This window comes from Oryctolagus cuniculus, chromosome 3 (assembly GCF_964237555.1).
Source record: "Oryctolagus cuniculus chromosome 3, mOryCun1.1, whole genome shotgun sequence".
NCBI lineage: Eukaryota > Metazoa > Chordata > Mammalia > Lagomorpha > Leporidae > Oryctolagus > Oryctolagus cuniculus.
In genome coordinates this window covers 55,484,265-55,497,518 of record NC_091434.1, presented here as the reverse complement: position 1 = coordinate 55,497,518, position 13,254 = coordinate 55,484,265, and the positions used below count along the sequence as shown (strand labels likewise).

Sequence of the window (13,254 nt, the reverse complement as noted above, 5' to 3'; positions counted from 1 at the left end):
TTTGGAATATTCTCTCCTCGTCAATTGTTTTGAATAGTTTGATAAGAATTGGAATTAGTTCTTTTAAAGTTAGATTATATGTTTCTGGAAACCTATCCATTTCTAGATTTTCTATTTTTTTTGGCAGACAGCTACTTGTAGTAATTCAGTATCTGTTATAACATCTACCTTTTCATCTCTGATTTTATTAATTTGAGTCTAGAAGACTCATTGTTTCTTGGTTAGTTGGGCCAATGGTATGTTAATTTTGTTCATTTTTTCAAAAAATCAGCTATTCATTTCATTGATCTTTTGTGTCATTTTTTAGTTTCATTTTTGCTTATTTCCTCTTTAATTTTTATTACATATTTCCTCCTTCTAATGTGGGATTTGGTTTGTTCTTTTTTTAGATCTCTAAGATGCATTGTTAGATCAATTATTTGATGCCTTTGCAATTTCTTGATGCAAGCACTAATTGCTATAAAATTTCCTCTTAATATTGCTTCTGCTGTATCCCATAAATTTTATGTCATGTTGTCATCTTCATTTGTTTCTAGAATTTTTTAAAAATTTCCTTTTTTATTTCTTCTATGACTCACATTTCATGTTTTTCAGTCTCAATGTGTTAATATAGTTTCTAGAGTTTCTTAAGACATCAATTTCCAGCTTCATTCCATTGTGTTCAGAAAAATACACATGGTATGATTTCAATACTTTTGGATTTTCTGAGATTTGCTTTATGGCCCAGTATATGGTCTATCCTAGAGAAATTCCATTCCATGCACAGATAAAAACAATGTCTATTTTGCAATTGTGGGATAAATTGTACATAGAATTTTTACAATACATGTATTTGAGCCACTTTAAATCTAAATTTTGTTTTTTTATATTTTATTCATATAATAATTATTTTAGAGCAATGATGTTCAATTTGACATATTTTAATTAAAATTTATCTCTAGTTTTTATTTTTATGTTTCTATGAGAACGTGCTCTGTAATACTCTATTTTGAACTTACTAAATCATCTTCCTGACTGTATTAGCCTTAAATTTAGAATTGAATATTAAATTCCAGATGCTATTGACAGATGATAAATCTGAAGCTGTGATACTCTCACTCCTAAGCCAACTCAGGTAAAACAATGCCATGAAGATAGAGTGTATAAAATATGCACCTCACAGCACACTTTTACAGCTGTTTGCATCAGCAGTTCAAAGTCTTCATGTAAATATTATAAATGTGAGGGATAAAATGTGCTATTTTTTAGACATTTGTTCATTTATGCAGGTGTAATATTTTCACAATTTGGTTGTATATCTAAGGAAACAACATCACTATGTTTATGGCTGAAGTGCTGACCTTTTCTCTTTCCTGCTTCTGCTTTAGAAATATACTTCTTTATACTGGGACAATGCTACTAACACTATCAGCTTCACTTGCCTTTTTTCTTCTATTTTCTTCTTCTTTTTTTCTTTTTTATGAGGATAAAAGTAGTAATCATTAAGTGTAAGTTGTTTATCACCTCCCTTTATGTGTGTGACTTCTCAAGCACCCCATTTCTGGTTAACCGCTTAATGTTGGAGTAAGGCAATTCCTGACACCATTTACATCTCATTAGCATGAACAGCTGGAGCTTGAAATGGAAGGCACCACAGGGACTAATTACCTGAAAAGATTTAAATAGAAAATACCTACCAGAATATTTTTCACAGAAAGGAAAGCTCTGTTAAACCATGTATAAAGCCTCTTGTAGGACTAAGACTAATATTTATTTGAAATTTAAAGGTTTTAAAGTCTCTCCATTGTAATGCTGCTTTGTGACAAAATTTATCCAGGGCGGTTGCCTCAGCCACTCTCCCTTATCCTGTGGCATTAGGAACTTAACCTGGCTGGTGTATTTGAAGTGGCAGATCTCAGGGATATGTCAGCAGAGACCTCAGAGAAGCACTTGTGTTTTTCCCATCACTGCTGTTGGGAGATCCAAGGAAGCTATTTGAATGTTTTTCACTAGAAGATAATTACACAATTGTCAACTGTATTTGAGCAGGAGTTATGATGCCAGGATTCGTAGGCTGCAGAGGTTTTGTGGAGTCCCTGAAGTTACAGTCAATAGTTTTTCTATAAATACAATATTTTGTATAAATTAAATACATATTATTTTCTGAAGAGTTAAATTGTCTTCAGTTGACATGTACATCACAAAATATTAAGAAACCTAACAGTACTCCTGCCATGTAACCTCCCTTCTCCCAAATATTAAGGACTCCTCACCTAGATGTTTTGTGTTCTTTGGAATTCTTTTGAAAAATCTGCATCTTTAAGAGTTTTTGTTATAAGTGATATCTCTAAGAGGAAAGATGGTCTCATCTGGGAAAGGAGAAGATAGAAACAGAGCTTATTAGTCACATAAGGTATTTGCAAAACAAGTTTGGGCTCTTTGGGAAGTGGAAAGAGAGCCTTTGTCATTTTAAGGTTGTACAGATGAAACAATTGTCTTACATTTCCCACTAAACTTGAAAGACATGTGGGCATGAATGATTTTACGTATTTACAAAGTAACCCACATAGTTCATGTTTAAGGTGTAAAAGATTTCAGAAGAGCATGGCGTGTGATTAACTGAGCCATTGTATCCAATATTTGGTCAGACATTATTCTGAATATTGCTATAAAGGTGTTTTTGGGTTAATATTAGAATCTAAATAGATGGACCTTGAATACAAGAGATTACTCTCCCAAAATGTGCATGAGCCTCATACAATCAGTTGAAAGTCTTAATAAAGCAAAAATAGAGCTTCCTGGATCAAAAGGGAATTCTACCAACAGATTGCCTTCAGACTTTACTGAAAATTTTTCCTGGGTCTTCAGCCTTCTGGCTTATGCTGAAAATCTGAAAATGCACCTCCATAATAGCCTGATCCAATTTTGAGATAAAGTCTCATTGATCACCTCAGTATTTCTCTCCCCTGAAAAATTCCACATTTTCTCTCGCTCTCTTTCTCTCTCTCATCAGTATTTCTGCCATTTTAAACCATCATTTTATTAAATTGACTGACACAGAAGACAATTCAATTCCTGTCAACTGGTAATTCCAATACAAATTCCTGGTTACGCTAGAGTTCCTAGCACAAAGCCTGTCAGTAAAGCAATGAGGAACATCCATCAAAAACAAACAAACAAACAAACAAACAAACCACTCACTGGGCTGGCTTTGTGACATTAGTAGGCTAAGACAGTGCCTGCAACACGACACCCAGTATGGGTGCCAGTTCATTTCCTGGCTGTTCCACTTCCAATCCAGCACCGTACTAACATGATTGGGAAAGCAGAGGAAGATGGCCCAAGTGCTTAGACTCAGCACCCACATGGGAGAACTGGATGCCTCCTGTCTTTGGCCTGGCCCAGACCTGGTTATTACAACCATTTGGAGAGTGAACCAGTGATAGATGTTCTTTCACTTTCTTTCTCTCCCTCTCTCTCTAACTCTGCCTTTTAAATACACAAATAAAGCTTAAAAAAAAAAAAAAACACTCAGGCTGGTGCCGCGGCTCAATAGGCTAATCCTCCACCTGCGGCGCCAGCACCATGGGTTCTAGTCCCGGTTGGGGCGCCGGATTCTGTCCAGGTTGCTCGTCTTCCAGTCCAGCTCTCTGCTGTGGCCCGGGAGTACAGTGGAGGATGGCCCAAGTGCTTGGGCCCTGCCCCCCATGGGAGACCAGGAGAAGCACCTGGCTTCTGGCTACTGGCTTCAGATCAGCGCGGTGCCCCGGCTGCAACGTGCCGGCCGCAGTGGCCATTGGAGGGTGAACCAACGGAAAAGGAAGACCTTTCTCTCTGCCTCTTACTGTCCACTCTGCCTGTAAAAAAAAAAAAAAAAAAAAAAAAAAAAACCACTAACATCAACAGCTGGGTTTCACTAATGTGTTTCAAACAGATGTGATAGCAAATGTGAAACAAAAGTCATCGTTTTTACCTTTCAGAAAGGAGAAATCCACTAGCGTATTTATGAAGCATGCTTCTTTATGAACTTCTTCATGTAAGGTATATGAAGATCGAAGTGAAGAAAAGTTAGTCTTTCCTCGTTACACTTCCTATTCAAGATTTCTTAGTTTCATATGATATTTATTTTTACTACAGTAAGGTAGGTGTTTAGACTTGTGGTTAAGTGGTTAAGACAATAGTTAAGACACTTATGTCCCACATCAGAGTGTCTGGGTTTTACACCCAGCTTTGACTCCTGACTCTAACTCCTCAATTATGTGCAACCTGGAGGCAGGAGGTGATAACTCTAGTAATTGAATCCCTACCATCTATGTGGGAGACCTGCTCTGAGTAACTAACTCCTAGCTTATGGGCATTTGAGGAGTGAAACATCAGAGTTCCTCATTCTCAATCTCCCCTTCTCTCACCTTTCAAATAAATAAATAAAAATTTTAGAATGCCATAAGGTTAAGAATTATAATGAAACAAATATATTTCCAATTGTAAAGCTTACATATTAATGCAAAAAGGAAACAAATCATTTAAAATATTATCTTGCCAAATAAAGACACTTACTGAAAAGTTCATCTAAAACTTTAAGGAGTATATTATAGAAATTCTGTTTCTCCCTACCTGATCAATGATCAGGGCCTCATTGGTGTTTCTTTAATGTTGCTAGCCTTGCTTTCATAGTCCATGTCCTCTTCCATCATAGCTGAGCCCTCTCACATAATAATGAAATTATGTTGAAGGTGATTTGTGTTTTCTATGATTTATTTAGGCTTTCAATGCCTTAGAGTCTAAAGTCTTTACCAAAAACACAAAGTGATAATAATAGAGATATGCAGAAACATTTACTTTTACTTGATTCTTTTTTTTTTAACTTTTATTTAATGAATATAAATTTCCAAAGTACGGCGTATGGATTACAATGGCTTCCCCCCAATAACGTCCCTCCCACCCGCAACCCTCCCCTTTCCCGCTCCCTCTCCCCTTCCATTCACATGAAGATTCATTTTCGATTCTCTTTATATACAGAAGATCAGTTTAGCATACATTAAGTAAAGATTTCAACAGTTTGCTCCCACACAAACATAAAGTGAAAAATAATAGATGATTTTTTAAATGATGATGAAATCAGATCAGACCTATTGTCATGTTTAATCCCAGTGAGAGTCACGTTGGGAATTGCTAATTTCTTTCTTTTCTTTTCTTTCTTTCTTTTTTTTTTTTTTTACAGAAGATCAGTTTAGTATACATTGAGGAAAGATTTCAACAGTTTACACCCCCACAGAAACACAAAGTGAAATATACTGTTTGAGTACTCGTTATAGCATTAAGTCTCAATGTACAGCACATTAAGGACAGAGATCCTACATGAGGAGTAAGTGCACAGTGACTCCTGTTGTTGACTTTACCAATTGACACTCCTGTTTATGGCATCAGTAATCTCCCTATGCACCAGTCATGAGTTTCCAAGGCTATGGAAGCCCTCTGAGTTCTCTGACTCTTATCTTGTTTAGACAAGGTCATAGTCAAAGTGGAGGTTCTCTCCTCCCTTCAGAGAAAGGTACCTCCTTCTTTGAAGACCTATTCTTTCCACTGGGATCTCACTCACAGAGATCTTTCATTTAGGTTTTGTGTTTTTTTTGTTTTTGTTTTTTTTTTTTTTTGCCAGAGTGTCTTGGCTTTCCATGCCTGAAATACTCTCATGGGCTTTTCAGCCAGATCGGAATGCCTTTAGGGCTGATTCTGAGGCTAGAGTGCTGTTTAGGACATCCGCCATTCTATGAGTCTGCTGAGTATCTCGCTTCCCATGTTGGATCACTCTCCCCTTTATTTATTCTATAGGTTAGTATTAGCAGGTACTAGACTTGTTTATGTGCTTCCTTTGACTCTTAGTCCTTTCATTATGATCAATTGTGAACTGAAATTGATCACTTGGACTAGTGAGATGGCATTGGTACATGCCACCTTGATGGGATTAAATTGGAGTCCCCTGGTATGTTTCTAACTCTACCATTTGGGGCAAGTCAGCTTGAGCATGTCCCAAATTGTACATCTCTTCCCTCTCTGATCCCTTTCTGATCCCTGTTAAACCTAAGAGTAGGAATAAGAGAGGGAAGAGATGTACTTTTACTTGATTCTTTTGATCCCACCTTCATATTTTCAATCTGCAAGAACATTGCTTGTTTCTATCACTTGTAGTAGCATAATACCTACATTATAATGAATTTTCAATAAGTAACTGAAAGTTAATGGTATACTGAGAAGAGACAGAGTAAGAATACCAGAAACTTATTTTATATACTTCCTGTGTTTTCCTATAATACTATATATGATTGTCTTCTAGCAAGATATTTCTGTGGTCATTTCCAAATATATGGGAATGATATGTCCCAAAAATGCTTTCAGTCATCCACCGCTCTTCCTTATTTATTTGAAAGTCAGAGCTACACAGAGAGAGAAGGAGAGACAGAGAGAGAGGTCTTCCATCCACTGGCTTACCCCCCAATTGGCCACAACAACTGGAGCTGAGCCAATCCAAAGCCAGGAGCGAGGAGTTTCTTCTGGGTCTCCCACATGGGTGCAGGGGCCTAAGGACTTGCACCATCTTCTACTGCTTTCCTAGGCCATAGCATAGAGCTGGATCAGAAACGCAGTATGCTACAGCACCTGCCCCCCACCACTCTTATAATAATTTTAAAAATGTTTCAAGGAGTCTTAAAAAGGTTCATGGGAAATGCCTCTTATGAAAACTGTGCCTGTAGTTTACAAAATAAGCTTGTCTTTAATCCTCTGTTTCTTCCAACTTTTTGATATACTGGCATCTATATATAGGAGATGTATTAATACATTTTCTGTTGCTAACTTGAAATGCCTGAATCTGGGCAAGTTGTAAAAAAAAAAACAAAAAACATTTATTTGTATGACAGTCTTTTTTTTTTTTTTTTTGACAGGTAGAGATATAGACAGTGAAAGTGAGAGAGAGTTCTTCCTTCCGTTGGTTCACTCCCCAAATGGCTGCTGCGCCGATCCAAAGCCAGGAGCCAGGTGCTTCTTCCTGGTCTCCCATGGGGTGCAGGGCCCAAGCACTTGGGCCATCCTCCACTGCCCTCCAGGGCCACAGCAGAGAGCTAGTGGAAGAGGGGAAGCCAGGACTAGAACCCGGCACCCATCTGAGTTGCCGGCGCCGCAGGCGGAGGATTAACCAAGTGAGCCACAGAGTCGGCCCCATGCATGACAGTCTTGAAGTCCAGGAACGTGTATTGACATGAGCCATGGTGAGGGTCCCCTAACTTATGTCACATCATGGATGGAACCATGACAGATTGAATCATGACAGGAAAATTTGCAAAGGAAGGGATGGTCTGGTGGTATGGGAGGTCAGAGAGTGGAGAGCCTCCTGTTTTGATCTTTAATAACAACGCACTCTTCTAGAAACTAGCTGGTGTCCCAGAATGACCACTTAATCCTCTCTGAGGACAATGCCTCTAAATGACCTAACCACCTTCCACTTGGCTCCACCTTTGAAATGTCCCACCACCTTACAACATTGCTATACTGGAAACCAAGCTTCCAACACATGAACTTCTAGGGAAGTCCAAGAAAAAGAGCAACAGTAGATTTAATGTGTGGTGAGAGCCCCATTTCAGGTTCATAGACGATCATTTTTGCTGGGTCCCCACATGGTAGAAGCAAGGAAGCTGCTCTCTGAGGCCTCATTTATGAAGGCACAAGGCCAATTTGTGACCGAATCACTTCCAAAGGCTCTGCTTAATCACACTGGCAATTAGTTCTAGCAAAAAGATTTGAGAGTGACACAAATATTCAGGTCATAGCATGCACCTTTTAGTAAAAAGGCAAGTTAACAAGATAAAAGTAGAGAAAGGAAGAGTGAACAAGATAGTTTTGATGCCCCCACATGGGTAATATAAGCTCCACCCCAATCATTAACCAAGTATAAGCAGTAGGGATAGCCCAGTACCTTCATAAGTGGCAGAGAATCAGAAGAGGGGATAAGACAGGCCTGAGCCTGACTCAAAATTGTGTTCCCCTGGACATGTAGAGGAAAGAAAACCTAGAAAGTGACATGTTTTCAATATATGCTGACTATATAATAAATTCAAGATCACTTCCTATTTAAATATTGGTCTAATCCTCCACTGCTCTCCTGGGCCAGTGGAGGATGGCTCAAGTCCTTGGGCCCCTGCAAGAGACCCAGAAGAAGCTCCTGGCTCCTGGTTTTGGATGGGCACAGCTCCAGACGTGGCGGCCATTTAGGGAGTGAACCAATGGAAAGAAGAGCTTTCTCTCTGTCTCTCCCTCTTACTGTCTATAACTCTGCCTCTCAAATAAATAAATAAATAAATAAATATTGGTCTAGTCCTTGTGCTTAAATCATACTAATCAAGATAGAACTTTGCACTACCCCTAATTCAGATTGAAGATATTGTTTCTTTGATTTCCACTGGAATGAATAATAATAGGGGCAATTTAAGAGCAGAGGAGGCAGAGGAAAGAAAGTGCTCCTGATAAGCTTTGTATCTATTTACCTGATCACATGCTGCCTAGCTGTAGTTATAATCTGTTGTTTAACTTCAGGATAAACCAAGGTAGATTTTTCTTAATTATCTTTCAAAGACCAATAGAAGATTTAATTTTAAATTTCAACATTATTTACATTTTTATTTTTATTTATTTTAAAGGCAGAGTTACAGAGAGAGATGGAAAGAAGGAGGGAGAGATCTTCTATCTGCTGGTTCAATCCCAAATGGCAGCAACAGCCAGAGCTGAGCCAGTCTGAAGCCAGGATCCAGTAGCTTCATCTGGGTCTCCCACACGGGTGCAGGGACACATAGGCAGGGAGCTGAATCAGAAATACAACAGCCAGAACTCAAGCCAGAGACCATAGGGAGTGCTGGGGTTGCAGGCAGTGCCTATACCCCCTACGCCACCGTGCCCTCCCCCATCATTATGTTTTTATTGTATATGAAAATACTGCTCAACTTTTCCTCATCATTATGATAATATTTGGATAACTGATGTTTTTTAAAAGATTTTTTAAATTTATTTATGAGAGGTAGAGTTACAGAGAGAGACAGAGAGATAGAGAGAAAGGTCTTCTATCCATTGGTTCACTCCCCAAATGGCTTCAAGGACTGGAGCTGAGCAGATCTGAAACCAGGAGCCAGGAGCTTCTTCTATGTCCCCCACACAGGTCAAAGGTCCCAAGCACTTGGGTTATCTTCCACTGCTTTCTCAGGCTATAACAGAGAGCTGGGTTGGAAGAGGAGCATCCAAGACACAAATGAGCGCCCATATGGGTTCCTGGCACCACACACAGAAGTTTAGCCTACTACCTCACAGTGCTGGCCCCAATAAATTCTATTTGAAATAGAATGAAAAAATATTTTTGTAATATTACATATTTTACAGATATTAGAGTAATTTTACTGTTATTAATAATAACAAATTATATTCATTTACAAATAGAAAAGCAAAAACATTTCAGAATTCTTCCATGCTTACAAATAATTTAAAATAATGTGCAGTTACATTGGCAAGACATTACCAGGTCCCAGTTCAGTGGCTTGATTTTCCATTTTATTTAATTTCCCATTACATAATTTTGTGTATCTGTAGGTTGTGATATAGACATCTTTCTACAACAGCTATATGAGCACAACAAACTTCCTCTTCAGCTACAATATATATTTAATATGAGTCCCACCAACTTACTGTTTTATAACAATGTATTTTTAAAATTTTTTTCAAAATACCTTAATTATTTTTCTATGAATGTTTAGTATTTTAGCAGTGAGTTTTGTGGCACAGTGGATTAAGCTATCAATTGTAACACCCCCATCCTTATTATCAGAGTACCAGTTGGAGTCTCAGTTACTGTACTTCAATACAGATTTCTACTAATGTGTGCTGGGAGGCAGCTGATGATAGTTCAAGCACATGGGTCCCTGCTACACATGTGAAAGACCCAGGTGGAAGTCCAGGCTTTTATCTTCCACTGGTGCCCAAACCTGGCTTTTGCAAGATTTTGGAGAGTGAACCCACAGATGGAAGGTCTCTCTATCTCTCTGTCTCTTTCTCTTTCTCTCCTGTCACTCTGCCTTTCAAATATATTTATTTGAAAATAAATAAACTTAAAGCAATTCAAATATTTGACACTAAGTGAAAAGTTAATATATTTATATTCTCTGTATAAGACTTTTTATAACCAAGCATACATAAATCATCAAAAATACTTTTATCACTAACATGGGCTATAATACTCATATATATATATATATATATATATATGAATTAATCTGATCATTTGTCTTTCAAAGACCAATAGAAGATTTAATTTTAAATTTCAACATTATTTACATTTTTATTTTTATTTATTTTAAAGGCAGAGTTACAGAGAGAGATGGAAAGAAGGAGGGAGAGATCTATCTGCTGGTTCAATCCCAAATGGCAGCAACAGCCAGAGCTGAGCCAGTCTGAAGCCAGAATCCAGGAGCTTCATCTGGGTCTCCCACATGGGTGCAGGGGACCAAATCACATAGACTCTTAACTATTGTAATTGTCTTCAAAATAATTAGGAATGGAGCCTGCATGGTGGCACAGTAGGTTACGTTGCTGTCTGTGATGGCAGCATGTCATATCAGAGTGCTGATTTGAATTCCAGCTCCCTGCTAATGTGCTTAGGAAGCAGCAGAAAATGACTCAAGCGCTTGGGTCCCTGATACACTCATGGAAAACCCAGATAGAATTCTAAGCTGGAGCCCCTGCCGCGATAGTGGAAACAGGATCGAGTTCCAGGCTTCTGGCTTTGGCCTGGCCCAGCATTTGCATTGCAGCCATTTGGGGAGTAAATTAGAAGATGAAAGATCTTTTTTCTCTCTTTGTCTCTCCCAGTCTTTCTCTGTCACTTGAATCTTAAACAAGTAAAAATAAATATTAAAATGATATTTAAGAACATTAATGTTTATCTATTAGTTGAGCATTTATTTTTAATCTAAAATTATTTAGATTTGCTGTATTGAGATGGATTAAACTATTTCAGTTCATTTTTCTGCACTATTTTTCTACATTATTGAAGTGTCATTCTAATGGATCCATTTAGAATAGATCATTCTAAAGCTGTTTCTGAGTATTGCTGTTTCAGAAGAGTCAGCTTTTAAACTATCTTTTTCCACACAGCTCTATTAAATAATAGCATAGAGTTGGATAATCTAAATGATTCTATCATATATTGTAATATTTTCCATGAAAGTCATCACTCGCTTACTGAGATACTGTAAGTCATCACTTGCTAAGCATTTCACTTACTGAGATATTGAAAGGATTAAGATTTTGCTAACTTATCGCTTCTCGGCCTTTTGGCTAAGATCAAGTGAAGATTTTGCTAATTTATTAAAACTATTTTATGAATTGACTCAAATAAAAGATGATTTGGGGCTGGCATTTGGTGCAGCAGTTAAGTCAGCACTTGCAATGCCCACATCCATCCATCCCTTATTGGAGTGCCTGGTTTAACCATGGTTCCTCCTCTTCCAATTCTAGCTTGATATTAATATGTACCCTGGGAATTAACTTGTTGATGGTTTAGGTACTTTGTTCCCTGTCACTGCATGGGAGACTCACGTTGAGTTTCCAGCTCTTTGCTTCACTCTGGTCCCACCCCAGCAGTTGCAGTCATTTGGGGAATGAACCAGCAGATGGGAGATCTCTCTGTCTCTATCTCCATCTCGCTGCATTTCAAATAAAATGAATATAAATTAGAATTTGTAATGACTTTTAAAAGGAAATAAAAAACTCAAAGTGGAGGAAACAAATATTTTCATAAATTAAAAATTGTGCAGTGAAGCTAAAATAAGTGATATTTAATCTATAAGTGAATTTCAAAGATACAGTTTTTTTTACCTATATCTTATTTTTATAATTTCATTTAAGGCATACAAATTTCATGTATTTTATATACACATTTCTGAATATAGTGATACTTCCACTCTACCCTCCCTTCCACCCATGTTCCCACCCTTCCTGCTCCTCCATCTCTCATCCCCACTGTTAACTTCAAAATAGATCTGTTATCTGTTTACTCTATATTACGCCAATACATTATAGTTTAGGTACTCTATTAGTTACTACAGATCAGAGAAAACATGTGGTATCTCTCTGTTTGGGACTGGCTTATTTCACTCCTCCCCCACCACTGGGTAGTATTTCATAGCATATATATAACATAATTTCTTCATCCAGTCATCAGTTCATGGACCTCTGGGTTGATTCCACATCTTAGCTATATTGAATCGAACTGCAGTGAACATGGGGTTACTTTCATATGCTGACTTCATTTTGTTTGGGTAAATATTCAGGAATGAGTTTGCTGAGTTGTATGGTATTTCTATTTTTAGCTTTCTGAGGTATCTCCATACTATCTTCCACAATGGCTGCATCAGTTTACATTCCCACCAACAGTAGGTTAGTATAACTTCTTTCCCACAGCCTCTCCAGCACTTATTGTTTGTTGATTTCTTTTTTTTTTTTTTTTTTTCGACAGGCAGAGTTAGACAGAGAGAGAGAGAGAGAGAAAGGTCTTTCTTTTTCCATTGGTTCACCCCCCAAGAGGCCTCTACAGCCTGTGCATTGCAGCCGGCGCTGCGCTGATCCGAAGCCAGGAGCCAAGTACTTACTCCTGGTCTCCCATGCGGGTGCAGAGCCCAAGGACCTGGGCCATCCTCCACTGCTTTCCTGAGCCACAGCAGAGAGCTGCACTGGAAGAGGAGCAACCGGGACTAGAACCGGCACCCACATGGGATGCAGGCGCCACAAGCAGAGGATTAACCCACTGCACTACAGCACCGGCCCCGTTTGTTGATTCCTAAAATGAGAGTCATTCCAACTGGGGTGATGTGAAATCTCATTGTGATATTGATTAGTATTTCCCTGATGGCTAGTGATCCTGAGCATTTTTTTTTTTCATGTGTCTGTTGGCCATTTGAATTTCCTCTTCTGAAAAATGCCTATTCAAGTCTTTTTACCATTTAGTAACTAGATTGTTTTGTTGTTGTTGAGTTTCTTGAGCTCTGTATAGATTCTGGATTTTAATCCTTTATCATTTATAGTTTGCAAATATCTTTTCCTATTTTGTTGATTATATTTTGCTGAATATTTCTCTTGCAGTACAGAAGTTTCTCAGTTTGATGTAATCCCACTTGTCAATATTGTCTTTGATTGCCTGTGTTTCTGGGGTCTTTTAGAAGAAATCTTTGCATATGCCAATGT

The 13,254-nt window shown here is 38.1% G+C and overlaps 1 pseudogene; it reads left to right on the top strand.

The window, feature by feature from the left end:
* The first annotated feature begins 11,329 nt into the window (after window positions 1–11,329).
* LOC127491946 (U2 spliceosomal RNA) lies at window positions 11,330–11,472 on the top strand (annotated as a pseudogene).
* The last annotated feature ends 1,782 nt before the right edge of the window (window positions 11,473–13,254 follow it).